Below are 23,081 nucleotides of genomic sequence, written 5' to 3' on the forward strand. Positions count from 1 at the left end.
TTTGCTGGGAAGTGGCGGTGCGGTCCCCTACGGCACTGCGTAGGATCCTACGGTCTTGGCGTGCATCCGTGCGTCGCTGCGGTCCGGTCCCAGGTCGACGGGCACGTGCACCTTCCGCCGACCACTGGCGACAACATCGATGTACTGTGGAGACCTCACGCCCCACGTGTTGAGCAATTCGGCGGTACGTCCACCCGGCCTCCCGCATGCCCACTATACGCCCTCGCTCAAAGTCCGTCAACTGCACATACGGTTCACGTCCATGCTGTCGCGGCATGCTACCAGTGTTAAAGACTGCGATGGAGCTCCGTATGCCACGGCAAACTGGCTGACACCTACGGCGGCTGTGCACAAATGCTGCGCAGCTAGCGCCATTCGACGGCCAGCACCGCGATTCCTGGTGTGTCCACTGTGCCGTGCGTGTGATCATTGCTTGTACAGCCCTCTCGCAGTGTCCGGAGCAAGTATGGTGGGTCTGACACACCGGTGTCAATGTGTTCTTTTTTCCATTTCCAGGAGTGTACTAAACACCTTTTTCCAAAGCTGTTTCACAGAGGAAGACCGCACTGCAGTTCCTTCTCTAAATCCTCGCGCAAATTTCCTTGATTTGGGAGAGGGGTCCAAACAGTGAGATCATCGGTCCCATCGGATGGGGGAAGGATGAGGAAGTAAGTCAGCCGTGCCCTTTCAAAGGAACCGTTCCAGCATTTGCCTGAAGCGTTTTAGGGAAATCACGAAAAACCTAAATCAGGATGGCGGGACGCTGGTTTGAACCATGGTCCTCTCGAATGCGAGTCCAGTGCGGTACGGTAAGGGAAGGTAATAAATACTGGAAGATAGTAGACAGTGGAAGTGTTATAGAAAGAGACGATGGCAGTTTGAGAGAAAGAGAGGGACACAGTGCAAATGGAACATAGTTGACACCGACAGAACGGTGCTAGGAAAATAATGAAGGAAACAGTGCCAGGGAGTGTGTGTGTGTGTGTGTGTGTGTGTGTGTGTGTGCGTGTGTGTATGTGTGTGCGTGTGTGCGTGTGTGTGTGTGTGGTGGTGTGTGGGTGGGTGGGTGGGTGGGGGGGGGGGGTGGCAGCGAATAAAGAAAAAGAGAAAGTGCAGAGAGAAAGATAGTGACAGCGAGAATAGAAAGCAGCAGCAGGAAGGACGGAACGAGATATTAGCAGTAAGAGAGAGGAAGAAGGAGACAGTGACATGGAGAGGGGACTGTAGTAATAATAGGACAGGACGAAGGAACTGTAGGTCCGACACAGGAAACAATGACAAATCGAGAGACACAAAGAGATAATTACACTGAACTGGGCTAAATGAGTGAGTGAGAAAGGGCAACTGGGGATGGATGGGTATGAGCACTTACAGCCATGAACTAGGGGGTGTGAGAAAATTTCAGTTAGGGGTCCTTGTGGCAGTGAGGCGAGAGTTGCACGTTAGAAAAAGCGCGAATATGTTAACAAGTCAATATTTTTGGATAAGTTTTAAATGGTGCTTACTTACTTTCCGTGTCCGGAACTAGACTTCAAACTTTTAAAAATCAGCAGCCAATATGGCCTTGTCATTTGCCTCCCATAAGTCATTCACTGTGCAGGGCTGGTCTAAATATGGACAGATAAGCAGGTGTTGAGGATCCTGGACAGAACCACACAGACAGAGAGTGTTCTCAACCTCTTTTAGGAAGCACCATTGCTGCAGGTGTGTCTTGCACTTTGGCACTTCTACCCTCATACAGTTTAGGGTTCTCCAGACTGTGTATGGTAGGTGTCAACCAAGAGCCAGTTCTTCTTTTACATCCTTATGGGGGTTTCTCAAGTCGATTTCCCACCTTTTCAAACGATTCTCTACAGCCGACCCTTCCAGGGCTCGGGTATGTGACAGGAAACTCTTCCTCGAACAAAGCCGTCGGTCAGCAGGCTAGCGTCCTTATAAAGGGTGACGCATGTCCTTTTCTTGCTTGGTTTTTTCGGCTTCGGCTGCGATGTCACGTCGTATGTTGGGCGGTGCGATCCCCATGATTAAGTACATCTTATGCGCTGGGGTTGGCCTCAAGCATCCGGTAACAATCCGTGCCATTTCATTCACCGCGACATCAACTTTTCTCGCGTGAGTTGATGCAGACCATACTGGAGCGGCGTATTTCGCGGCTGACACACTGAGCGCAAGGGCTGAAGTTCTTAGGACTTTTGGGTTTGCTCCACAGGATCCGCTGGTTAGTTTCCTGATGATGTTGTTTCTAGTTGAGACTTTTTTCCCTGTGCCATTACAATGATGTTTATTGGTCTGTGTGCGATCCAACGTGACACCAACATATTTAGGCGTTTTACAATGCTCGAGACGTTCACCTCTCCATATTACGTTTAATTCACGATTTGCCTCCCTGTTCTTTAAATGGAATGCACAGACCTGCGTCTTGTAAGGGTTAGGCCTTAGGTGGTTTGCCTCATAATACTGGGAGAGAGCTTCCAAGGTACTGGTTAATGTCTCCTCTACATCCATAAAATTGTTATTTTGGGCTGCAACTGCCGTGTCATCAGCATACATAAATTGGCGCGTGATGTTGGGCACTGGTTGGTCATTTGTATACATATTATACAGAGCTGGAGCGAGGACGCTTCCCTGAGGTAGGCCATTCCTCTGATTTCTCCACCTGCTCTTCTTTCCCTGGAGACAGGCGAAAAATCTCCTGTTAGGCAGGAAAGTACCTATCAGTGATGTTAAATGGTAATCTCTTGTCACATTATATACTTTCCTAAAGAGCCTCCGATGGTTTACAGTATCATATGCAGCTGGAAGGTCTATGAATGCCACTCCCGTGATCTCTTTCCTCTCAAACCCATCCTCGATATGTTGGGTCAGGTTGAGGACTTGACCGCAGCACGATTTGCCTGGTCGGAAACCTGCCTGCTGTGGGATGATCTGTCATTCCAAGACGCTTTCTATGCTATTTAGCGTCAGGCGTTCCAAGACCTTGCAACAGTGACATTGAAGAGACACAGGTCGGAAGCTTTTTGGATCATCAGAGTCCTTTCCTGGTTTCAGAAGTGCAGCCACTCGGGATTTCCTCCACATCTTTGGAATATGGAGCGTTTCTACACATGCGTTTATCAAATCTAGCAGCCACTGTAGGGTATTACTGCCAAAGTTTTTAATTTGCTCGACTCTAAGTTCATCGATACAAGGAGCTCTGTTAGTCTGGAAATGGCTGCAGTAAGTTCTGACATTGTAAATGGTGCCTTGAGGTGATGATTTTCACCTGGCGGATCACGTGCTAATGGTTCCTGGTACTTTCTGCCGTGGGTTTTGCCATTCATAAGGAGTGTAGTGGCGACTTAGTCTGCCATGATGTTAGTAAATTTATCATTTGACTTTGTGGCGTCACCGTTAAGGTTCTTTAACAGTTTCCAAGCCCCTACTGTTCACTTTCATGTCCATGTTCTCCACGAGGTCACACCATTTGGCTTTGCGGTTCTCAGCTATGATTGACATGAGTTCATCGCCTGCTAGAAGTGTCTCATCATCAAATGGGTCGTTATCGAAGAGCTTCTGGTATCTTTCCAGTAGTGGTGCTGGGGAAGAATGAATGAGGCTGCAGGTACCGCACTTTTCAGACAGGCATCTTTTTGCTCAGATAGTAGCATTTTTCCGCTGGTAATTTTATGATCTGAAGATGGCTGCTATCACAATCTGAATCGGTCTTATCATTTTATGGATTTGCGACCTAGACATATAACAAATTGTTCCATTCGCTGTAGAAGAGGTAAACAGTACGCGTACGTTCCGATAGGCAAAACGAAGGCGATTCAAATGTTTTCTAGTTTAATTTTCTGTTCATTTCCTGCAGAACTACTGAAAATAGTTTCAGTGATGTTAAAAGCGGTGGCTCGTTTTTTTTTTCAGGTTACTATTCCTTGCTGTAGGCGCTGTGATTTTTGATGTTTTTTGTCTAAACCAGCAAGGCAAAACAGAGGCCACTACTTCCACCACATCAAGTGGATTTAATGCTCACGTACTCACACTGAGCCGTGAACACTTATCAATTGGGAATAGTTGAACATGATTACTACTGTTATCGGTGCCATGCGTGCAATGGTCGAGCCAGGCGCGCGATATGGAATCTTTATACTATCGTTAGTGGCACGAGACCTGCACGACTTCATAGCAACCGTTATAGTTCCGCATTATTCTGTTACACTAGGGGTGAGTTCACGTAAGGAAAGAGAGAGAATGTAAGATTTACGGACTCATTTATTAAACAGTTGAGAATCGAACAATAATACAACCAAATGGGGGTGTGGGGAGGGGGGGAGGGGGGGGGGGGGAAGAAAGATTCGAGTTCAGGAGCCTGCCCTAACGTACGTTCATAACACGCCACGATAGCAGGAGGAAAGGAATTTTAGTAACGATCGCCGTATTATCAAATACACTCCTGGAAATTGAAATAAGAACACCGTGAATTCATTGTCCCAGGAAGGGGAAACTTTATTGACACATTCCTGGGGTCAGATACATCACATGATCACACTGACAGAACCACAGGCACATAGACACAGGCAACAGAGCATGCACAATGTCGGCACTAGTACAGTGTATATCCACCTTTCGCAGCAATGCAGGCTGCTATTCTCCCATGGAGACGATCGTAGAGATGCTGGATGTAGTCCTGTGGAACGGCTTGCCATGCCATTTCCACCTGGCGCCTCAGTTGGACCAGCGTTCGTGCTGGACGTGCAGACCGCGTGAGATGACGCTTCATCCAGTCCCAAACATGCTCAATGGGGGACAGATTCGGAGATCTTGCTGGCCAGGGTAGTTGACTTACACCTTCTAGAGCACGTTGGGTGGCACGGTATACATGCGGACGTGCATTGTCCTGTTGGAACAGCAAGTTCCCTTGCCGGTCTAGGAATGGTAGAACGATGGGTTCGATGACGGTTTGGATGTACCGTGCACTATTCAGTGTCCCCTCGACGATCACCAGTGGTGTACGGCCAGTGTAGGAGATCGCTCCCCACACCATGATGCCGGGTGTTGGCCCTGTGTGCCTCGGTCGTATGCAGTCCTGATTGTGGCGCTCACCTGCACGGCGCCAAACACGCATACGACCATCATTGGCACCAAGGCAGAAGCGACTCTCATCGCTGAAGACGACACGTCTCCATTCGTCCCTCCATTCACGCCTGTCGCGACACCACTGGAGGCGGGCTGCACGATGTTGGGGCGTGAGCGGAAGACGGCCTAACGGTGTGCGGGACCGTAGCCCAGCTTCATGGAGACGGTTGCGAATGGTCCTTGCCGATACCCCAGGAGCAACAGTGTCCCTAATTTGCTGGGAAGTGGCGGTGCGGTCCCCTACGGCACTGCGTAGGATCCTACGATCTTGGTGTGCATCCGTGCGTCGCTGCGGTCCGGTCCCAGGTCGACGGGCACGTGCACCTTCCGCCGACCACTGGCGACAACATCGATGTACTGTGGAGACCTCACGCCCCACGTGTTGAGCAATTCGACGGTACGTCCACCCGGCCTCCCGCATGCCCACTATACGCCCTCGCTCAAAGTCCGTCAACTGCACATACGGTTCACGTCCACGCTGTCGCGGCATGCTACCAGTGTTAAAGACTGCGCTGGAGCTCCGTATGCCACGGCAAACTGACTGACACTGACGGCGGCGGTGCACAAATGCTGCGCAACTAGCGCCATTCGACGGCCAACACCGCGGTTCCTGGTGTGTCCGCTGTGCCGTGCGTGTGATCATTGCTTGTACAGCCCTCTCGCAGTGTCCGGAGCAAGTATGGTGGGTCTGACACACCGGTGTCAATGTGTTCTTTTTTCCATTTCCAGGAGTGTAGAATCCCATTTAGTAAAGGAAGGGGTTGCAGGCGTGCAACGGCCACCACCAGGAATTAGCCAAAGACTAAGAAGATGCTGCTGTGCGTGAATCGCTCGGTAGCCTCCCGTACTAAAGCAATAAAACTCGCAAGACGCGAAACTATTCACAATGACCTATCAGGTTCCCTCCGGGCCGCAGGGCGCGAGTCTACAGTGCACGTCGGCGCTCACGCTTACCGAACTTCATCTCCTGGAAGCAGCACCTCCGGCCTCAGGCACGGTCACACTAGAACAGACTACTGCCCCTTTGTCCTCCACCCATCCGCGGAGGGCGGTTGGCGCCCGCCCGCGAAAAACGGACGGGCACCTGAACTGGCCAATCATAGGGCCGGAATTTCACAGGGAGGCGACCTCGCGACGTTAAAATAGAGCAGAAATAGCAGTTACAAGGTTGGTAAGGCAGGTTGGGGAACTGAGAACAGGAGAAACTTTGGCCACGACTGAATGTTCAAACGACACCACGTGCTACCCTGGCGATCGGAAAAGGGATGGGAAACGGGAAGTCATCATGGCTGCTAGGAAGTCTGCTGCCCTCGCCGATAAATAAAGAAAATTTCTAGCGCCAAGTTCCTTTCACAGATCAGTGTGAGACAAGCTGTAAAAATCGTCAAATAAATCAGGCAACCCATACAAATTATTAATATTACCTGAATTATTACTTTACCGAGTACCAGAATGCTGAGATTAGAAATATGAAACACGAGCCCTGAATGGTGAATGAAGTGCACTGTGCACTATTGAATGATTGTGATGACCAGTCTGTTAAGAAATTTGACATAGCACTATCAACGTTTTATGATGCTTCAGTAGACTATTTATCCTTATGGTTACAGGGAATAGCTGAGTTTTCTGTATTCTCATGGATGATGGTCACGGAACCACCAGAATGGTCAGTAGTTGAAAATACTTGAATGCGGCTAAATGAAAAGGGCATTCTAGTAAATGAAATAGTTCGTATACAGTCATTTGTAAAACAACAAGTGGAAACAGACAGTGAACGATGGAATCAGTTGATGGCACATGAAAAATGGTGTAGGTTTTTCAGATCTTGCCAGTGTAACGAACAGTTCAGAGGATCGCTTAATGTAGGTAGCACAGTAGCTCTAGTCACTCCCTGCCCACAATGCAAATGTTGAAAGAGTTTTCAGCTTACTGTCGTCACAGTGGACAGATGAGAGGAATAGATTTATGGTGAGGAGCGTTAAGTGTATTTTACTGATCTGTTTAAACTTCAGTAGATACAGTTACACTGACTTCTATTCATACCTATTAGGTAAATGTGAGTTGCTGAATGAAATTTCATCTTCGAAGAAATATGATTGCAGTGTGGAACACACAAAACCATAAATTCCTTGTGTTTACTAAGAACTTTTTTTGTAGTGATTGTTACTGTATGTCTTTCTACATTCTGTGTTATAAATGTTACATTTCTTAATAAGTAAATTTCTGAAAACTTGAAATGTACTTCTTTCCAGTCTTTCCATTCTTTGTTTGGTTTTGTAAAAACACACACACACACACACACACACACACACACACACACACACACACAAATATCAGTGAAGGCTATATTTGCAGAGGAAGAAGAAATATTAGCATTAAAAGTGATATTTAACGAGAAATAAAAATTGTCCCACTTTTTGGCCAAGAAAATGTATGAAAGTTCCACTTTTTTCCGAAGAAAATATGGTCACCCTAAGTGCACGTCTTTCAATGTGCTTCTTCACACCCCTATAGAGTGACGTAACACGCTGACAACAAACAGATATGGATTGAAGAGTTCCTAGATAACAGAACGCAGCATGTCATTCTCAATGGAGAGAAGTCTTCCGAAGCAAGAGTGATTTCAGGTGTTCCGCAGGGGAGTGTCGTGGGACCGTTGGTGTTCACAATATACATAAATGACCCTGTGGATGACATCCGAAGTTCACTGAGGCTTTTTGCGGATGATGCTGTCGTATATCGAGAGGTTATAACAATGGAAAATTGTAGTGAAATGCAGGAGGATCTGCAGCGAATTGACGCATGTTGCAGGGAATGGCAATTCAATCTCAATGTAGACAAGTGTAATGTGCTGCGAATACATAGAAAGATAGATCCCTTATCATTTAGCTACAAAATAGCAGGTCAGCAACTGGAAGCAGTTAATTCCATAAATTATCTGGGAGTACGCATTAGGAGTGATTTAAAATGGAATGATCATATAAAGTTGATCGTTGGTAAAGCAGATGCCAGACTGAGATTCATTGGAAGAATCCTAAGGAAATGCAATCCGAAAACAAAGGAAGTAGGTTACAGTACCCTTGTTCGCCCACTGCTTGAATACTGCTCAGCAGTGTGGGATCCGTACCAGGCAGGGTTGATAGAAGAGATAGAGAAGATCCAACGGAGAGCAGCGCGCTTCGTTACAGGATCATTTAGGCATCGCGAAAGCGTTACGGAGATGATAAATAAAGTCCAGTGGAAGACTCTACAGGAGAGACGCTCAGTAGCTCGATACGGGCTTTTGTTGAAGTTTCGAGAACATACCTTCACCGAAGAGTCAGGCAGTATATTGCTCCCTCCTACGTATATCTCGCGAAGAGACCACGAGGATAAAATCAGAGAGATTAGAGCCCACACAGAAGCATACCGACAATTCTTCTTTCCACGAGCAATACGAGACTGGAATAGAAGGGAGAACCGATAGAGGTACTCAAGGTACCCTCCGTCACACACCGTCAGGTGGCTTCCGGAGTATGGATGTAGATGTAGATGCAGATGTAGATGTAGATACTGGGAGTGCCAAGAGGCGCTTGCTTTCTGTGTGCCGGTCCGTTGGACGGAGTCTTCAGCTCCGAAACAAAAGAACGAAAGGCTCTGGTGCAGACGGGTCACGAGCTGTTCTCTCCAGGGGGCGCCGGCGATTATCCAGACAGGTAGCCGCTGCAGTTTGCCTGCGCTCCAGCTGTCAGATCTGCCGCGGGCAGCGCAGTTTGCCGATATTGGCGGCTGCACGCAGCCAGAGCCTCATATCCAGCGCGATGCGTGCGTCGTTCGCTGCCTCGTACAAACTCCGCCGGGGGTTATCTCAAAACCCGCTAGCTGCGAGAGACAGCCACGTACTTAACTAATTACTGTGGGCCGGAATTACTAGTTGCGCCAAACTGTTGCATTAAGCCGGCCGGGGTGGCCGTGCGGTTCTAGGAGTTACAGTCTGGAACCGCGTGACCGCTACGGTCGCAGGTTCGAATCCTGCCTCGGGCATGGATGTGTGTGATGTCCTTAGGTTAGTTAGGTTTAAGTAGTTCAAAGTTCTAGGGGACTGATGATCTGAGATGTTAAGTCCCATAGTGCTCAGAGCCCTATGAACCTTTATTGATGACGTAGAGAACGCACAATTAAGGCCCACTCCAAGGTACTGACGTAAGAGCGAGGAGTATGTGTAACGAGGTATACCATAACGCTACACACGTATACCAACCAATGCTGTTCTTTGTGTCCTATGTTCTTCTTCGTACTTGGAACGTGCCTAGCACACAATGCCATAACCACGCTACGCGCACGGTGAGCAAGGCAATACAGAGACCATCTTGGGTATTAATAACTGCTTCAGCTTTATTTAGTCCTGTATTATTGGATCACTACCGGTTTCACGGCACTAAAAGCCACATCTTCCGCATAACAATAAATCTAGAAGGAATAGCAACCGTGAGATATTTAAAAATTCTTAAAGACTTTTGCAGCAGAATATCAAAATGTTAGTACTCATATGATATAAATATTAGAGCGGAAAAGCTCGAAAATTTTTTTTACCCAACATTCGTTGTCCGTCAGAACCGCTAAAAGGCGGCATGTCATAGGATAAAACAGCAGGATTCCAGTATAGTGGATGGGTGTTAAACAAACCTCATATGCATCCGCCTTACTGTGTTAGGTTTCACACGTATTCCTCCGCGGGACTGCTACGGTCGCAGGTTCGAATCCTGCCTCGGGCATGGATGTGTGTGCTGTCCTTAGGTTAGTTAGGTTTAATTAGTTCTAAGTTATAACCGACTGATGACCTCAGAAGTTACGTCGCATAGTGCTCAGAGCCATATTTTTTAAACGTTTTCCTTTCAAGTAGTCTATGCTTTGTAAGTAGGCTGTTTAGTTTTTTATGTTGGTAATGCCACGTAGCACTCTGTGTGAAAATCACTGACTGTGCTGTGTGCAGTCTGTGCCTGGTTTGCATTGTTGGAATATTTGGTATTGTAGTGTTGGACAGTTGGATGTGAACAGCGCGTAGCGTTGCGCAGTTGGAGGTGAGCCGCCAGCAGTGGTGGATGTGGGGAGAGAAATGGCGGAATTTTGAGAGGGGAGATCTGGACGTGTGTCCATCAGAAAGAGTAAATTTGTAATACTGGTTATCATGAACTGATATATATATATATATATATATATATATATATATATATATATATATATACGATGACTTTTGAACATTTTTAAGGTAAATACATTGCTTGTTCTGTATCAAAATCTTTCATTTTCAAACTATGCCTATCAGTAGTTAGTGCCTTTAGTAGTTTGAATCTTTTATTCAGCTGGGAGTATTGGCACACACTGTATTGCAGTAGTTTGAGTAACGAAGATCTTTGTGAGGTAAGTGATTCGTGAAAAGTATAGGTTACTGTTAGTCAGGGCCATTCTTTTGAAGGGATTATTGAAAGTCAGACTGCTTTGCGATAAAAATATTGTGAGTCAGTTTAGTGATGATCAGAATAAGTAGAGAGAGAATTGTCTGAGTACGTTCAGTTTTGCTCAGCTGCTTGAAAATCAAATAACGTAAGGGGTTTACCAGCACAGTAATTCAAAAAATTTTCTAAGGGAATGTTTCAGTTTTAAAATGTTTATAAATTATCTACTCTTAGTTAGTATCAAAATTCACTACAGCCTTGGATCCTTTTAACCGTCGAAGTGAAGAATTTTGAAAATATTTTTACGAAACAATGATATTTAGAATTTTAATGTACTTAAAGTCATTTAAAATTTTATGGTTTATCCAGTCGACTCCGCCGGCCGATCAGCTTCGTTGCCGTAATACGAGGCCTATTCGAAAAGTAAGGTCTGGTCGGTTGCAAAATGGAAACCACTGTTAAAATAAAAAAAATGTTTTATTTGCAACAGTTAGCTACACATTCCAGCTAATCCTCCACATAGTCGCCGCTCCGATTTAGACATTTGTCGTAGCGTTGTACCAGCTTTCCAATACCCTCGTCATAGAAGGCAGCCATTTGTGCTTCCTGCCAATTCTCTATGCTAGTATACAGCTCGTTGTCTGTACCAGAACGTTGTCTGCATATCCAGCGGTTCATGTGAGCAGAGATGAAAGAGTGAGTCAATTACGGACTCTATTGTGGGTGATCAATCAATTCGCATTGAGAATGCTGATGGAGCATCTTCATTGTCCGTGAAGAGTGCGGCCGAGAATTGTCATGCAGAAGGAAACGCATGACAGCTATGTTATGTGGGCTGCGTGACATCAGGCGAAATCTCACACCAGGCCCTCATACTTGGCAGGAGACACTAGTGTTGTAAGCATCTTTATGTGCTCACTGTGTGCTCAGAACTGAAAGAGCAACGCATCTGTGCAAAGCTTCATCGGATTTTCACTGTGGTTTCCATTTCGCTGCCAATCGGACCTTACTTTCCAAATAGCTCTCGTATTTGTATATGATGTTCCACTTTAACTTACAGGCATTATGAACGAAAAATATGTCAACTGGCACTATCATATTGTTATTCTACAGATTGTTTTTTTAAAACAAGTTTTTTTGTACTCTTTATCCCAATATTCCTTGTTCTCATTCACCATTCGTGTATCCTCCAGAAGATCACCAATCATTCGGTCGAGTACGCACATGATCACTTCATGTGCGAGTTGTCCAAAGGCAAGCTGTTTACTTTCTTGCCATCAGTGTGACAGCACACGTGCCCACGTCCAATGTTGGCGATTCAGTATAGATCGGAGAAGCGGTAAGTGCGGTTTTCAGGTTGTACTTTTCTGTCAATAGCTATTAACTTGACTATTTTGTCCAGGTAGAACATCCCTCCATTTCGTGGCAATCAATTCATGGGTTTTCATTAAGGCCCAAAATAAGGTCTTAATACACTCCTGGAAATTGAAATAAGAACACCGTGAATTCATTGTCCCAGGAAGGGGAAACTTTATTGACACATTCCTGGGGTCAGATACATCACATGATCACACTGACAGAACCACAGGCACATAGACACAGGCAACAGAGCATGCACAATGTCGGCACTAGTACAGTGTATATCCACCTTTCGCAGCAATGCAGGCTGCTATTCTCCCATGGAGACGATCGTAGAGATGCTGGATGTAGTCCTGTGGAACGGCTTGCCATGCCATTTCCACCTGGCGCCTCAGTTGGACCAGCGTTCGTGCTGGACGTGCAGACCGCGTGAGACGACGCTTCATCCAGTCCCAAACATGCTCAATGGGCGACAGATCCGGAGATCTTGCTGGCCAGGGTAGTTCACTTACACCTTCTTGAGCACGTTGGGTGGCATGGGATACATGCGGACGTGCATTGTCCTGTTGGAACAGCAAGTTCCCTTGCCGGTCTAGGAATGGTAGAACGATGGGTTCGATGACGGTTTGGATGTACCGTGCACTATTCAGTGTCCCCTCGACGGTCACCAGTGGTGTACGGCCAGTGTAGCAGATCGCTCCCCACACCATGATGCCGGGTGTTGGCCCTGTGTGCCTCGGTCGTATGCAGTCCTGATTGTGGCGCTCACCTGCACGGCGCCAAACACGCATACGACCATCATTGGCACCAAGGCAGAAGCGACTCTCATCGCTGAAGACGACACGTCTCCATTCGTCCCTCCATTCACGCCTGTCGCGACACCACTGGAGGCGGGCTGCACGATGTTGGGGCGTGAGCGGAAGACGGCCTAACGGTGTGCGGGACCGTAGCCCAGCTTCATGGAGACGGTTGCGAATGGTCCTCGCCGATACCCCAGGAGCAACAGTGTCCCTAATTTGCTGGGAAGTGGCGGTGCGGTCCCCTACGGCACTGCGTACAATCCTACGGTCTTGGCGTGCATCCGTGCGTCGCTGCGGTCCGGTCCCAGGTCGACGGGCACGTGCACCTTCCGCCGACCACTGGCGACAACATCGATGTACTGTGGAGACCTCACGCCCCACGTGTTGAGCAATTCGGCGGTACGTCCACCCGGCCTCCCGCATGCCCACTATACGCCCTCGCTCAAAGTCCGTCAACTGCACATACGGCTCACGTCCACGCTGTCGCGGCATGCTACCAGTGTTAAAGACTGCGATGGAGCTCCGTATGCCACGGCAAACTGGCTGACACTGACGGCGGCGGTGCACAAATGCTGCGCAGCTAGCGCCATTCGACGGCCAACACCGCGGTTCCTGGTGTGTCCGCTGTGCCGTGCGTGTGATCATTGCTTGTACAGCCCTCTCGCAGTGTCCGGAGCAAGTATGGTGGGTCTGACACACCGGTGTCAATGTGTTCTTTTTTCCATTTCCAGGAGTGTAGTATTCATTTATGCTACGGTCTGTTTAGGTCCCATACACTATATTTGAATCCGGCTATTTTGTTCTATGACTTGCCACCTTTTATAGGTGTTTTGTTCTGACAGGCAACAAATGTTGGGTAAAAACGTTATGAGCTTTCCCTCTCTAATGTTGAAGTCATGTGAGTACTTACATTTTCATATTTTCATGTAAAAGTTTTTAATTTTTTTTAAATTTAAATTCTTAAAACAATTTACCATACCTGTATGTACATCAGGGTTGTTATTCCTTCTGGATCTATGTTATTTGGAAGTTCGCCTGAAGATGCCTTTTAGTGCCAGGGAACCGGTAGTGATCCAGTAATAAAGGACTAAATACAGCTGAAGCGATTATTAATACCCAAGATGACTACTCACAGCTCTGTGGCTACCCTACCTACAAGGTTGTCTGCGAAGTAGAAAGCGCCGATCAGCCGATGCCAAAACGCTATGTCTACATGAAAAGTGAACAGTTTATTTCAGATCAGAGCGCAATGAAGAATTGAAAGTATAGATATTGGCAGAATATTAGTTTGCAATTCCAGGCCATAATGCAAACATAAAAAGGAATTCACTTTCTTTAAGGCTCAGTGGGTAAAGGAAGGCAAAATTGCAAACCAGCACAACCACAAAGTTGATGTTGCTCTGTGATTAAAAATTATCCTGTCAAGATTTCCATGAAATTATTTGAAAGAATAGTAAAGTGGTCTCACATGAGAAATATTAATCCTTAATGACATATTATTGTTATTTGTTTATGTCTGAAATGAGCAAAATTGTTGAATATGTTTTCATTTTGCGTCCCAGAAGGGTGCATAATTGGTGAACTTGTTCAACGTAGAACTTTTAGTTTGTTTGACATTAAATTAGATTTGGAAGAAGACTTAGCAATTAAGGAGATTGAGCACTTAGTTTCTGTCATAAACTCCAAATCTGAAACTTGTTTCCTGGTTGTTTTCTTTTTTAGTTTAAGCATGTTTAAGGCTGATTCTGCAAAAAACAGACGGTAACGGTTTGTTAGTAAACGACTGAAAATAACCAACTTTTTCTGTTTAAAATAGGATTGTCTTTAGTGCAAAATGTCCGGCTAAATGCCATGCTCAACAAAAGTTTGGAACACTGTAGTAAAACGTAGTCTATGGTATTGGAGGTCTCGTTGACTCAGGCACTTTATGCATTATCCAGTTAGGACCGACGTACTGGGCGGTTGCCAGTACTGGTATGCTTTGTGCCCGTTTCCCCGTCGTGGAAACATACCGATGCCGCAGCAGCACACCGCGAGCACACCAATATCATCAACAACTTCATTCAGTTTGTGTTCCGCACTGCAGTAACATACCACGTAGAGGCAACAAACACTTTAATAAGAGTCAGGATAGTGGCTTTACTTTCAACAGGTCATACACGGCAAACTGTTGAAGATCGGTTACAAGTAAAAGTGGTTTGTCTCAGGTGTGAAGAAAGTACAGAGAGCGGGAAATGTGAATGCTAGACCTCACTGTGGTCGTACTCTTTTGATAACACCAATGCAGATTCGTTTCCTCCATCAGTCGGCTCGCAGGCACTCAAAATGTACTGCCAGAAATATTGAAAATGGCTTCTCCTGTGTAACAGGGATTTGCATCTAAGACCAAACAGTGCTAGAATATTGCATCAGGGTGGTCTTCATTCCAGAAGACGAATGAGAAGTTTTGTACAGAACCAATGGAACCAACATAATCGAAGGACCTGGGCCTTTGCACATCAACTTTGGACCACTGCAGAAAGGAGTAATGACATGTTTGCTGACGAGACCAGGACTGGTTTGGTACCGGACTCTAGGCGTGTTAGAATTTGGAGAAGCGCTAGACGAGACCAGGAACGCCGATACGTTCAGTAAGCCCATCCGTTTGCAGGCGGAAATAGTGATGGGATAGATGACCACTCTGATTTCCATCTACGCCAATCTGACTGACCCTGATACATTCAAGAGGTCCTGCAAACGATTGTAAGGCCCTAGAGACGTGACGTCGGTGACAACTTGACCCTAGTCGATGACAATGAAAGACCGCACCGTCCTCTAGCAGTGTCTCGGTACCTACAAAGATGCTATATCAACCAAATGCATTGGCCTGCACAGTCCCAATATGTGAGTGTAATTGAGCATGCATGAGGCCTGTTGAAGGTGGCCATTGCACAGCGTCCGAATCCACCAGACAATCTTCAGGAACTCACTGAAGCTGAAGCTGCCACTGAGGAGAGGAGCTTCATATGCTAAGATAAACTTGATGGTCACATCCAGAACCTACCTCACAGAGTGCAAGAAGTCATTCGTGTGCGGGGAGGACATACTCACTAGTAATGACTAATAATCATCATCATGAGATAAAGATTTTCACTGTTTTTCTTTTCAAGATGTACACTTAAGAGACAGACTGATTTGTTTTGTAATGATTTTTTTGTAACTAACCAAAATCATTCTTGTTTTCAGGAGGAATTATGTTTATTTTGTTAATGTGGTATTGTGCAAAACTCAAAAAGGTGTACTATAAAAAATCGTAGTAAACTCTATCATATTCCAAACTTTCGTTGAGATATGTATAATGCCCATTCCGGCTTTTCTATTTTTCGATGTGACAATCCTATACGTAGTCGGTCCCGAAAGGTGATAAAGAGGGAGATTCACAACTTATATTATAGGCTTGTAAGGGTCCCATGGGTTGATAAGGAACACAGGGCCGAAAATGTTATTGTTTGGATGTAATATATGTTTTGAGATCAGTTTCAAATCTCCCGCTTTACGGGAAGTGCGGAGCGGAGACAATGTGTTTCATGTGTGTTCTGTGCCGTGCGCCAGCCATCCTTCCTACCTGTTTCCTATCCTTCTTAGCTTGTGCTCTTTGGCCGCTCCTGTCGGAACGAACTTCCGGGTTCCTAGGTGGCGGTGCCGCTGAGGAACTGGCATAAAAGTCACCTGGACGAGGAACAACCGCTAGTGGGTTGTGGGGACCTTGTCTGCCCGCGTCTCGTTAATGTCGGCAGTCAGTTTTAGGCCGTGACAGAAGGAGCAGTGTGTGTTGTCATCAGGGTTGTACAAATTCTGCTTCCAGTCTGTCTGCCCCTATCTCCGCCGCAATCAGTAAAGGAGCTCAACCTGCTGCAACGGAGGCACAAGAGTGCATGTGTACTGAGAAACGGTGGTAAAAGCAGGCCAGCGTGGGTTTCCACAAACCTGGCAAGCTGTACGGGACCCGCTCAGCCTGTTGCACCTGGCAACAGGTTGCGCTATTAATCCAACGCGACTACGGAATAGCTCGGTATATGTTGACGTAAGTCGTTTCACTGCAGCTCGTTTATCGTAACGACTCGGGCAGCAAAACAAGCAAACCAAACTTTCAGGAGAAATTAAGAATTACGGGGGAATATATAGCAGCCATGAAACACAGAGCAAGTGAAGCGGCGGAAGAGTTTTCGTGTGTTTCTGCGACAGCTTCAAATAAATCCGTCGGTGTTACGCAATAAAATAGTGTTAAAAATTACTAAACACTCATTCTGGAACCTCGAGTATGTTACGACTTGTTTGTAAATCTGACAAACAGATTCCTCACTCCATAAATATTCTGAAAGAGGACAAAGACTTAGTGGCTGCAAATGTGTGCTGCCGGCCGGAGTGGCCGAGCGGTTTTAGGCGCTACAGTCTGGAACCGCGCGACCTCTACTGACGCAGGTTCGCATCCTGCCTCGGGCATTGATGTGTGTGATGTCCTTAGGTTAGTTAGGTTTAAGTAGTTCTAAGTTCTAGGGGATTGATGACCTCAGAAGTTAAGTCCCATAGTGCTCAGAGCCATTTGAACCATTTGAAATGTGTGCTAATACACAGGCTTTCTAAATTTAGGGCTATATAGGCTAATAGGAGAAAAATATTCTGGAGGTATGCAAGTAGTCCGAAGAAAGATTAGCAGGAAAGAAAAACATCTTCTTTCAAACGTATACTTTTCCGGTTGACATAATATGAAAAACGAATTTCGTGTTTGCTAAGACGCAAGTGTGGAATTTAGAATGAACTATTTTGGCCACTTAGAATGAAATAGAAAAGCTGCAGTACACAATCCGGAAAAAACAATAAATGTGAGATAACTGGAGTCATATTTGGCTGAAACACAATAAGGTTACAGAAACTAGACATTCAAAACCTTTTAAAATTTTTGTTTTTGCGGGGGTTCACAGCCTCAAATTGTTTTGAGAATAAAAACATGTTCTCGATAGGCTGCATTATTTTTTTATCATCCATGCGTTTGGCCAGTTTCGATTTTTGGTCATTTTCAAGCGCGTATCTTAAGCTTCCAGCTCCATTTACATTGTAATATTCACTGATCAGCCGGAACATTATGACTACCGACCTGCTATCGATATAAACCAGTACAAGCGATAGCAGCTGTAACATCCCAAATATAGAACCCATAATAACCACCCTTTTGTTGCAAAAAAAAAAAAGCAAAATTCGTCATCCTGACAGTGACGACAGCTACTGGCAACAAAATTTACACTCTTCACAGTTTGATTAACAGGAAAGTTATATGAATACTAATGCTTATCATAAAGAAAGGACAGAATGAAACAATACCATGTGATACAAAACCGAAACTTTAAAGAAAGAATTCAAAAATTATTATTTACAAAGGTTAAAAGCCCAGACCAAAAATCGACCAAAGATAACATTTATCCTAGAAGAAAGTTGTAGCCGCATCGAGATGTAAGTTCGCTGTGACTACAATGTAACTCGGCAATGGAGATGTTAACTTCACTTCTCTCTTGTATTCTGCAACAGTAGTACGCATGGTAAGCACTACTAGTTTGTTTTAAAGCTGATTTGAAGTTTAAAGTTTTACGATATAGACTGGAAGTATCAGTCAGAAGTCGAACTAAAGTAGGATCATCTTTACCGTTAGACAAATAACGGGATTTTGATGTATGCGACAGAAAAGTGAATCATGTGATTACTGATTTGTGATGGGACTTTGCGTTCGTGATACTTAATAGTCACGAACATCAAAGGACACAGAAAGAGACTGATCGTCGACATAAACTCGATTATTAGACTTGAGTAGGCTACAACAAAACGCAATCATGAAGAGATTACAATTTCGCCGTGTTGTCAGAAGTTATTGTCAAATTCAGGATTACTGGTGTTAACGGACATAATTCCCTAAATGACATATCGGTGTGTGTGCTTAGCGTGGGGTCAGACAATAATTATGAAAGACAATAAACCTTAAGTCAACTTTAATTCTCCGTGTCGCCCACATCATTTAATGCACATTTAAAGAGTATTTGCGGAATTGACTGAATCTTCGGATAACCTAAAACTGCCAAGTAAATTACTGATAATTTAAATGTGAACAGCAATAACTTTACACCAAAATTACGACGCATTCTGAACATTGCTCAAGGGTATGTTATCTCTGGAATTACGTCGTGCAGTTGTTGAAATCGTGACGTAGCGACGCCTTGGCGACGGAATAATAATCAACAACTTAATATACTCCCAAAATTCATAATGTGGCCTCGGCTTGGGTGATGAAATGATGATTCAAGACACTATTTGTTAGCGTAGCGCCGTATACCGATCCTGCCTTGGAGGCAGTTAAGTGGGAGATGTGTCTCAGAGCTGGATAGTGACAGATGGTGACGCGAGACTGGACGCGCACGTAGTTTATGTATCAGCCGATAGAGGATAGTATTGGATAGGGGACTGTGATTTTATTTCGATTGTGCCCACTAGAGTACACTAAAGTAGTAGAATGTTTTTCATAAACTGATCCAGTGTTTTTATAAAGTGTTATTATGTCTTTTTGTGTATGTCAAATGTATGTGTTTTAGCAGTATGAATGATGCGTGAGTGTGGTTTAAGGTTAATATGAAGATAATTGTTTAACGAGTTATGTAGTGGGATCTAGTGTGGGAACATTTCGAAGTAGTATGAATGTGGACAAAGGGGATTTTTGTAGAATAGATTTGTAAAGTAAGTTTATGGTAAAGGGAAAGTTAATTCAGGTATAAATAACAATAGTAAATAACTTTATGCATAAACAAAACTTCAGCATATCAGATAATTACGTCGGTAGAAAGTGCAGTCGTTAGGTTTACTATTTTGCGATTGGTTATTGATGAAAAGAGCGGACTGACGCGGGAGAATATTGTTTTGCTATTGGCTGTTGAGTAAACTGACCAATGGTAAAGCAATATTCTTTGCGCACCTTTCTCTGCTGGTAGAGAAGACATAGAGCATTCTAGAGAGGAGTCGAACGATAGCCATGAAACAGTTCGGACGTGTGTAGTAGTAGTTCCGATGGAAATGGTAAGTTGCCGGATCTAGCCGTGTTTCATACATCAAATGTGTTGTAAAGTGACAGCATAATTATTCCAAAGGGTGTGTAGAAATTTCGGAATTTTTAAGTGAATTTTGTGACGAGAAAAGACATAAATTCCACGTGGCGTATTGAGCAGGTCGGTGGCTAAAAAACTGTGACTGTATTAAGTACCGACAGACTAAATATTTAGCGAGCATTCTCAATCAAAAACAATCCGCATTTTTTGTAGCTATTGCGTTTGCGGGAAATGCAACACCATTAATCTGCTAACGTGAGTGAAACGGATTGTGAGTGACTGTGTTAAGACTAGCACGGGCTTGGCAGTGATACTTGTTCACCTAAGTTTCAGAATATATTAATTGAAGACAAAATTTCCAACCTCTCATTTCGTGTGAAAACTTCCTCCCGAAACGTAGATTAGTGACTTTACTTGTAGCCTGGTTCACGTCGAAGTACAGCAGGTTTCGCTCGGCTTCCCTACTGATGATCGGCTGAGACAATGTTCACAGGTAGGTGCAGGTACGTCGTAAAGGGACGGAAGGAACCGTGCCCCCGCAGTTTGAATAACCATTCTCAAACCGGGCGTAAGAACTATAGTCAGCAAGTTCGCGTAAGCTGAAGGGTCTGTGGCGAACACGCAAGGGATTTTTGGTTATTTCAGATCAATGGAGGCATCGCGTTATCGAGTGGTGTAGTCGCTACACTTATAAGTGAAGAAGATCGATAGACAACGAACACAATTGCTTTAATTTCAAGCAAGGGTGGCGTACACACTCCGGCGTGCTGCTCCATCAAGATATTGATACAAGTTTCGAGATAAAGTATCTGAAAATAACCAAACCAAGCGAGGAGTTTTTCTTTTCTAATAGTTACAGACTGGCGTTGTCGTGATCGACGGACGCCGTTCCACGTCATCTCGACTGGGACAACCATCACCATCGAGCCGAGAGAGAACAGCGTCACACAGCGTCACCTGGCGTGGAGTGACTGCTAGTCAGACACGCACACAGTCCATGTAGTATCCATGAGCGTGCTGCTCGTGTGTTGAATAGGGAAGGCGTGCGATCTACCTGAGTTTGATCGAGGGCAGATTGTGATGGCCCGGATGCTCGGCACGAGCATTTCGGAAACTGCACGCTTGTTGGGTGTCCGAGGAGTGCTACGGCGAGTGTCTTCAACCCCTGGAGAAGCCAAGGTGAAACCACGTCCAGACATCCTGGAATTGTGCGGCCACCTTATAACCCCCCCCCCCCCCCCTCTCAACCCTGCTTCCCGGGATTTGCGAAATTACAAGTTGACAATGACCGTGAATTATGAATTTTGACCCTTGTCGGGATAAGGCATCCGAATCCGAAGTAATTAATGATTATTCCGCGGGAAACAGGAGACGTTATAACTTGATCGTTATTGAATGAGTAATTTCATTCAATAACGATCGGTAAATGAAATAATGGAAATAATTTGAAAATAAATTTTGCCATTGAAAATTTTGCCGAAAGAAATGATTAAGTTGTAAAAGCAATTAAAAAATCGGTCGCCTGCTCAACTGATGAGCGACAGTACTGTTAAGTACGTGAATAATTGTGTCAAAAATAAAGTTTACCTGTTTGTAGCGCAGCAGGTGGAACGGGAACTTTTACGTAAGTGCTCTGTCAGGCTCAGTAGTCATATAAAATAATGTCATAACAATCTAACTACACTTATTTTGTTTATTATTTGTCAGCTAAATGCAATGCTGACTTCACACATAATTATCTATCGAGATTCTGAATAATGGACTGTCATTTTGTCTTTAAACTTAGGTACTTTGCACAGTTTAATCTACTGATAATGAAATATATTGCCAATAATTGATTAACTATGTTTTGACTGATAATAATTCATCAATTGGGGGATTGTCAGGTAGAATAACCTTTAGTTTCATGAAATGTACTTGAATTAACTTCAGCTAAATATGCATTGAAATAAATCTTAATAATCAAATTTATTACTTCAGTCTATTATTACGTTACTACGGTTGGCGTAAGTTTATTACGTGCAACAATTAACTACGATAACCAGTCTGAAATTTACTCTTCACCGTTTATGCAAATAATTTGGTAATTAACATATTTTCTCTTGATAATGACGTGACACACCCGGTTCAATAAGGTAAGGATCGGAAGGAACCTACTTGGTGTTATTGTCGGGTGGAATGTAACTGCAACACTTCGACTATAAAGTGCTTGTTATTAACTGTTCAACTTCAGAGAAAAGCACAGTCACTGGCAAGCCTTCTACTATTTTATCCTACGAAAATTACGTAGATCTTACTTCCCTCGTTGTCGGTGGATCGACAGAAGTCCACGGCAGCGACACAATGTGGCAGCGGGCTTTTACTGTTGCGACTTGGGCCCACAGTGCGCTTCATATTTAAATCCTCGTTTCTTCAGCACTATGCCCATTAATCCATAATAACTTGCCCGGCCATGCTTCCAGATATGCCGACCATTACTTTCCCGTCGTACTTAGATCCACACACTAGCCGTTAGGTGTAACACAGCTAGGACTAGCAGCACTCGACTGTACGTCTTACTCCCAGCACGGCGTCACTGCTACTACTGCCCGCTGGCGCGCTCCCGCGTCCAGAGGCGCCACAAAACAATCTCTCTGACTTAAACGTTAACTAAGTATGCTCTGATTTGCCAGTGTTAAATATTACATAATTTAACCATTTTGTTGTTGTTGTTGTTGTTGTTGTGGTCTTCTGTCCAGAGACTGGTTTGATGCAGCTCTCCATGCTACCCTATCCTGTGCAAGTTTCTTCATCTCCCAGTACTTACTGCAACCCACGTCCTTCTGAATCTGCTTAGTGTATTCATCTCTTGGTCTCACTCTACGATTTTTAGCCTCCACACTGCCCTCCAATGCTAAATTTGTGATCCCTTGATGCCTCAGAACATGTCCCACCAACCGGTCCCTTCTTCTAGTCAAGTTGTGCCACAAACATTTTCTTCTCCCCAATCCTATTCAATACCTCCTCATTAGTTACGTGATCTACCCATCTAATCTTCAGCATTCTTCTGTAGCACCACATTTCGTAAGCTTCTATTCTCTTCTTGTCGCAACTATTTATCGTCCATGTTTCACTTCCATACATGGCTACACTCCATACAAATACTTTCAGAAACGAGTTCCTGACACTTAAATCTATACTCGATGTTAACAAATTTCTCTTCTTCAGAAACGCTTTCCTTGCCATTGCGAGTCTACGTTTTATATCCT

Source organism: Schistocerca serialis, chromosome 6, assembly GCF_023864345.2.
Source record: "Schistocerca serialis cubense isolate TAMUIC-IGC-003099 chromosome 6, iqSchSeri2.2, whole genome shotgun sequence".
Classification (NCBI taxonomy): Eukaryota; Metazoa; Arthropoda; class Insecta; order Orthoptera; family Acrididae; genus Schistocerca; species Schistocerca serialis.